This window comes from Mus pahari, chromosome 3 (assembly GCF_900095145.1).
Source record: "Mus pahari chromosome 3, PAHARI_EIJ_v1.1, whole genome shotgun sequence".
Taxonomy (NCBI): Eukaryota; Metazoa; Chordata; class Mammalia; order Rodentia; family Muridae; genus Mus; species Mus pahari.
In genome coordinates this window covers 54,713,422-54,719,563 of record NC_034592.1, presented here as the reverse complement: position 1 = coordinate 54,719,563, position 6,142 = coordinate 54,713,422, and the positions used below count along the sequence as shown (strand labels likewise).

At 36.3% G+C, this 6,142-nt stretch overlaps 1 pseudogene across 1 annotated transcript; it reads right to left on the bottom strand.

The window, feature by feature from the left end:
• Positions 1–1,902: 1,902 nt before the first annotated feature.
• On the bottom strand, positions 1,903–3,760 carry LOC110317769 (annotated as a pseudogene). The gene has a single exon (XR_003843520.1). The product of XR_003843520.1 is annotated as a heterogeneous nuclear ribonucleoprotein A3 pseudogene (transcript).
• Positions 3,761–6,142: the final 2,382 nt, after the last annotated feature.

Below are 6,142 nucleotides of genomic sequence, written 5' to 3'. Positions count from 1 at the left end.
AAGAATAAAGAGATGATGAGAATTGTATTTCAGAGACATAGAATGTTATTGTATCTATGAAAATTTTCATGATCTTGGAGTGCTTGGCTATACACCTTTACAATTACTTTTATTTAAAACATACACAGTTTGCTGATATAGATACATTTTTCCCCTAGACTGGGGACCTTAAGGTTTCTAGATCAACTCATCCAGATAAGTATGTAAACCAAGCACTGGAGTTAGTGGGTCTTTGATTTTGTCATTGAAACAGAACATCAGAATTGAGGGGGTGTTTATACCCTTTTAAACAGATCAAATCCATGGAATATGAAGTACAACCCAAAATTGTGTGATTCAGGAAATGAATAGCTTAATGTTTTTCTTTCTCATTACATATCTACTTAATAATTCATATATGCACAATTTTATTCCACATTGGTCTTTGTTCCATTTTGTTTATATCTATTTCATTAGTATGAAACCAGCCACAAATTTCTATTAGTGATGACATCACCTGCATAACAAGGGTCCTTGTGTTGGAATAAAGAATTTAATATCATTGTGTTTATGAGAAGAGTTGAAATGATTACCTCATTAAAATACTAGCATTTAATTCTGCTTCCATCAAACTATCCTGCTATAGATATTGAGTTCCATGTTTTGATACATAAAGGAAATACTCTTGAATTTCCTAAACACAAATTCCAATTTTATCAAAATCAAGTGTTTGTATTCCTCACGTAGAAATACCTCACTTAAAACTCAAATAATCACTAGAATTATAGACTTCATTCTGCTAATTTTTGTTATAAATGTCACATTCTTCTTTTATATTTAGCAGTAGTATCATTGTATCATACAATAAGAAATATGGATCTATTCTATTCCTTACATAGAGCATTATATACTGACTATAAATGAAACTAAACTTTTTTTTAAAATTTCATCTCTTTTCAGATTACCTGTTCATTAAAAATAGAAGCAAGCCCTTCTTTGTTTTGGTTGTGTATCTACTTAGTAAGCAGTGAGTCACTGTAAAAATATTTAATAACTGCTTCTCAGAGTAGGCATGATAGATTAGATACCATTTACAATCAAGAATAACCCATAACCACAATGAGCTGAGTCACGGTGTCAATTCTGTCATGGTACACACACCAGAGATTATTCGCCAATTTGAAAAAAAAATCTATTGTCGATATTCTATGTCCTGAATCTCTAACTTCGGTTTACCTCTCTACAATCCAGAATTTTACTCCTGTCATCATACTTGCAAAAACTGCACAAGAAATGACACATTTCAGAGTGGCTATTTGAACTGGCTATGGCTTCCTTTGACATAGCACAGATAAGCCTGGGGTTTTCTTCTATCTCTCTCCTTCTGAGTTATTTATTACCCTAAGAGCAACCTTTTATGTGACATTGATTTCTTTTCATGTATGAATTATAACTTTGTCTCTATTTACATTAGGTAAATATGTGCGCATGGTGGACCACTATGATATATAATGCCATCACCATCTTTTTTTTTTTTTTTTTTTTTTTTTTTTTTGGGGTTTCAATGAGTGACTTTTATTCCTTTGCTCTTAAAGTTGTGTGTGTGGGACACTTAACCAAGGAAAGTGACTAGACCAATGGGTCTTGAGACCTTTAAAAGCAAAANCAAACCAGGTACCCACCAGTTTGCTCAGACCCAGCAGACTTGGTGGTTTTGTATGAAAAGTAAAGACTGTTAACTGGGAGATGACATACATCTACCAGCCTTGGTAAGTAGAGAGCAGTATAAACACTTTATACCCCGAACTATTGGCAGCAGTTTCAATGGGATCAAGGTAAATGTGGAATGGCTAGGACTCAATAAATCTAATACACTAAAATCATGATTACATTTTGAAAGAAAATGCACAAAAACCAAACAGCAACTTTTGAGATCTTTTTCATTTGAAGGTAATCTTAATGCTATTAGAATTCACAAATATGCTGTTTTTTATTTCCCAATTCTAATTATCTAAAACACACATTGCAAACATACAAATATCTATTCTCGCCACATGTCAGCGCCCATTCATCATTGTTTTGGAAATGGGGAGAATAGATTCTCCTTAAATTGCATGTCAGTAGGTGTTTCTTTACAGTTAACTTTAGCAAAATTCATACAAAATAGTAATTAACAATGATCTTCTTTACTTGTTAACTCACAAGGAAACACCTTCAAAACTGCATTTTGTTAAAGTTTCTGTACTAAAATGTAGAAAAACTGAACTACACAAATATTGAAAAGTTAAAAATTCCTTAATTTTTTATTCCTGGTACCACTACCACAATTTACAGGGCAATATACCTGATGTAATGAAAAGAAAAAGAAAAAGACAAAGCTACAACAGATAAAAGACCTCAGGAATGTACATCTAATTGACACTACATTGCATTAATCAATAGCTGCACTTTTTGCAAACTGTGGCTATGACAGTCCTGAACAAGAAGGGTTTCCTGTTTAAGCTGCAGTAACTTTTCTGACTATGGATCATCGTTCCTTCTGTGGCAGATTTTTACAGTTCCTCTAATGCATTTGGGACGACTGTCTCAAAGTAACCTGCAGCTTTCCTGACAACTCCTCGCTCTCTCTCCTGCTAAGAACTGTAGCCGTTTCTGTTTTATTTAAAACCTTCTGCTACCATATCCACCACTTCCACCTCCAGATCCATAGCCACCACCATAGGGACTGCCTGAGCTTCTTCCACCAAAACTGCCCCCCTTCATGGGTCCATAATTTGATTGTTGCTGTCCACTATAATTTCCAAAGTCATTATAGTTTCCACCACCACCATAGTTACCTCCACCAAAATTTCCTCCTTCATTGTAACCATCATATCCTCCTCCTCCACCACCATATCCTCCACCCTGGTTTCCATAACCTGGTCCACCACCTCCATATCCTCCTCTACTACTGTAACCAGGACCACCACCATAGTTGCCACCATCACCTCCAAATCCATTATATCCACCATCACCACCTCCATAACTACCTCTGCTGCCACCACCTCCACCACCATAGCCACCTCTTCCACCAAAGTTTCCTCCACGACCAAAGTTTCCTCCACCACCTCCAAAGTTTCCTCCACGACCCATAAAGTTGCCAGATCCACCTCCACGACCTCTCTGGGATCCAGCAGACTGCATCTCTTGTTTAGAAAGGGCCTTTTTCACTTCACAATTATGCCCATTAATAGTGTGGTATTTCTGAACAACAATTTTATCAACTGTGTCATGATCATCAAAAGTTACAAAAGCAAATCCTCTCTTTTTCCCACTCTGCCTGTCTTCCATAACCTCTATGGTTTCAATCTTGCCATACTTTTCAAAGTAGTCTCTCAGGTTATATTCTTCCGTATCCTCTTTAATACCACCAACAAAAATTTTCTTCACCGTTAAATGGGCACCAGGCTTTACAGAATCCTCTCTAGAAACAGCTCTCTTTGGTTCCACCACACGTCCATCAACCTTGTGTGGCCGAGCACACATTGCAGCATCCACCTCTTCAACACAAGAGTAGGTCACAAAACCAAAGCCTCTGGAACGTTTTGTTTGGGGATCTCTCATTACCACACAGTCTGTAAGTGTGCCCCATTTCTCAAAATGTTCTCTTAAGCTATCATCTGTGGTTTCAAAGCTCAGCCCACCAATAAACAGCTTCCTCAGCTGCTCAGGCTCCTTTGGATCATGGCCCTCCATTTTGAGACCGGACTCGCCTCTTCCAACTCGAGTTCAATATGGGACCGAGAGGCCATCACCATCTTAAGGAAGAAAGAAAACGATGGGATTCTCTTTTGTGCTTTCAATACCCAGTTACATCTTAGAATAATATTTTCTTCTTCAACCACTTTCATTGTGCCATCATTAGTTTTAAAAGATTTTTGTTATTTTCAAACACTCCTCTCCACATTAGCTAAATTGTTCATGGTGGGACAGAATGTATGACAAGATGCAGTTTGACAGAGGAAGCATTTAGAATTTTGGTTTTAGGCTCTTCGTACCCCCTGGCAGAGAAGGAATGTAGGCATGAGGGCAGAGAGCCATGTGGGACCCACAGTCAGCAAGTAGAATGTGGAAGCAAGAGTGACTGGGCCAAAAAACAATACAGCCTATCTCCAGTGACCCACTTTCTCCAATGGTCTCACCTATAGGAGAGTGGCAGCATTTCCAGACAGTACCACCCAGTGGTTACCATTTTTGGAAGCTAGGAACCCAAGGGTAGCATTTCTAACCACATTATACCCCTTCCATAGTTTCTGTTAATGTACCCCAAACTCCACTTCCTCTCATTTCCCTGTCTTCTCTGCATTCACTATGTCTAACCACCCCTCTGGTAGTACCATTTCTTATAACTTATTCAAAAATCCTGCTACATTACTGGCACAATCAATTACAGGGTTTGCTAAGCCAGGAACAGATATCAATCTTATTACCATTTAGCTTCTCGTTTGACTTACTATATAATTAATAAGTAAAAATATGTCTATTACAAAATACTGTTGTCATGATTTAAATACATATCCATCTCATCAAAGGCTGCTAATAAAATATAATTCATACCTTTCATTTCACCGTTTCCAGTATTTTCTCTTCTTGGATCTGTGGTCTCTGGCAAATGACCCACATCTTGCTTCTGAGGAGGATGCTCAGACACAGACCGAGAAGACTAACAAGAAAAATGAGTTCCACGAAATGTCATCTTACCTTCCAAGAAACTACAGCCTCTCATTTTAAAAGCAAAGACTGGAAATTAAGGAAAGATTTTACTCTACTGCATGCCATTTGTATGAGACTGTTAATATACATTTCTATCTATTCCAGCTTTGGACTATTTTTGGACGATACAAAACAAGAAAATAAAAAGCTATGAAAATCAGTTAGTTACCTTAAAGAGTAGTAGTACACATCAAATATATGGTAGTGTGAAATTCATATGATAGTGTGTAAGACGGGATTAAAAATATTTATACCAATATATAAAAATAAAACTGAACTCACACATGTAGACACACAATTCCTTCCAACTATGAGCATATTCCAAAGAATATTGGTATCTTTTCCCAATTATATTCCCATCTTTAACAAAGTAACTAACAAATGAGTACAAATATTGAGCTGCCATCAAAGATAAAGATCCACAGACATCTAAAGATATTTCCAAGACAAACAAAAAATATGTGGGTCTCATTTCTTATCCTGAAAATAAAAACTCAATGTCAATATTTTAGTGTTAATATATAATCTTGCAAATATACTCCCCATGATGAATTTTTAAACAGAAATCTATTTCTGTTTTATAGAAGGAGAATCTGGTACTAATGAAATCAGGTAGAACAGAGTCTTCAACAAGGTCTTGTTTGACAACATAGACTCTTTTAAATCAATATTTAACATCTCTTCTGTGTAACGATGCAAACACCATGAAAAATCAACAAGCCCTTTGTACTTAGAACACTTAGGGGAGTAAAGCATCTGTAGGTGCTTCTTTAGTTATGAAATGTCATTTAGTAAAGACCATGATGAATAATGGATGCTATGAAAGAAAATACATAGAAGTTGTCAACAAAAAAATGTATTTATGGAGGACAAAAATCTCCATTGAATTTCCTGGAAGACGAAAGCACACTTACAAAATTTACAGAGGGAAATGAATTCCTAACTGTACAATGGCTGTAATAGAGTATGACTGACTTGGAATAGTTCCTATTAACGATGTTACATTGAAGAAATGAGGGCATTTGCTAGTGAAAGAGTAGATTGTCTGTCACACTGCCAATATGGTGACCATTGCAGATTGCTTATTTAAGCTAAGGAATTTAATGAAAAATCTTAATATCTCATGATAATAATTTTAACAATAAGAAAATAGGTTGGATTAAATTAAGAAATTTTGTTTTGGACCACATTTAGATGACTTTCTGCACACACTAGAAAGGATATGCAGCATAAACACTATCAAGTGAGAACTTCCAGGAATGAGAGGCAAGCCTACTAAGAAAAGAAGCACAAGAATTGATTTAGTGTCTGAAATGCACCAGCACCCATCTACACATTTTTTTTTGGTCTGTCCCTTCTGAGTATGAAGATGACTGAGGATATTCATCCCATCCCTGCTTCTCGGTCATTC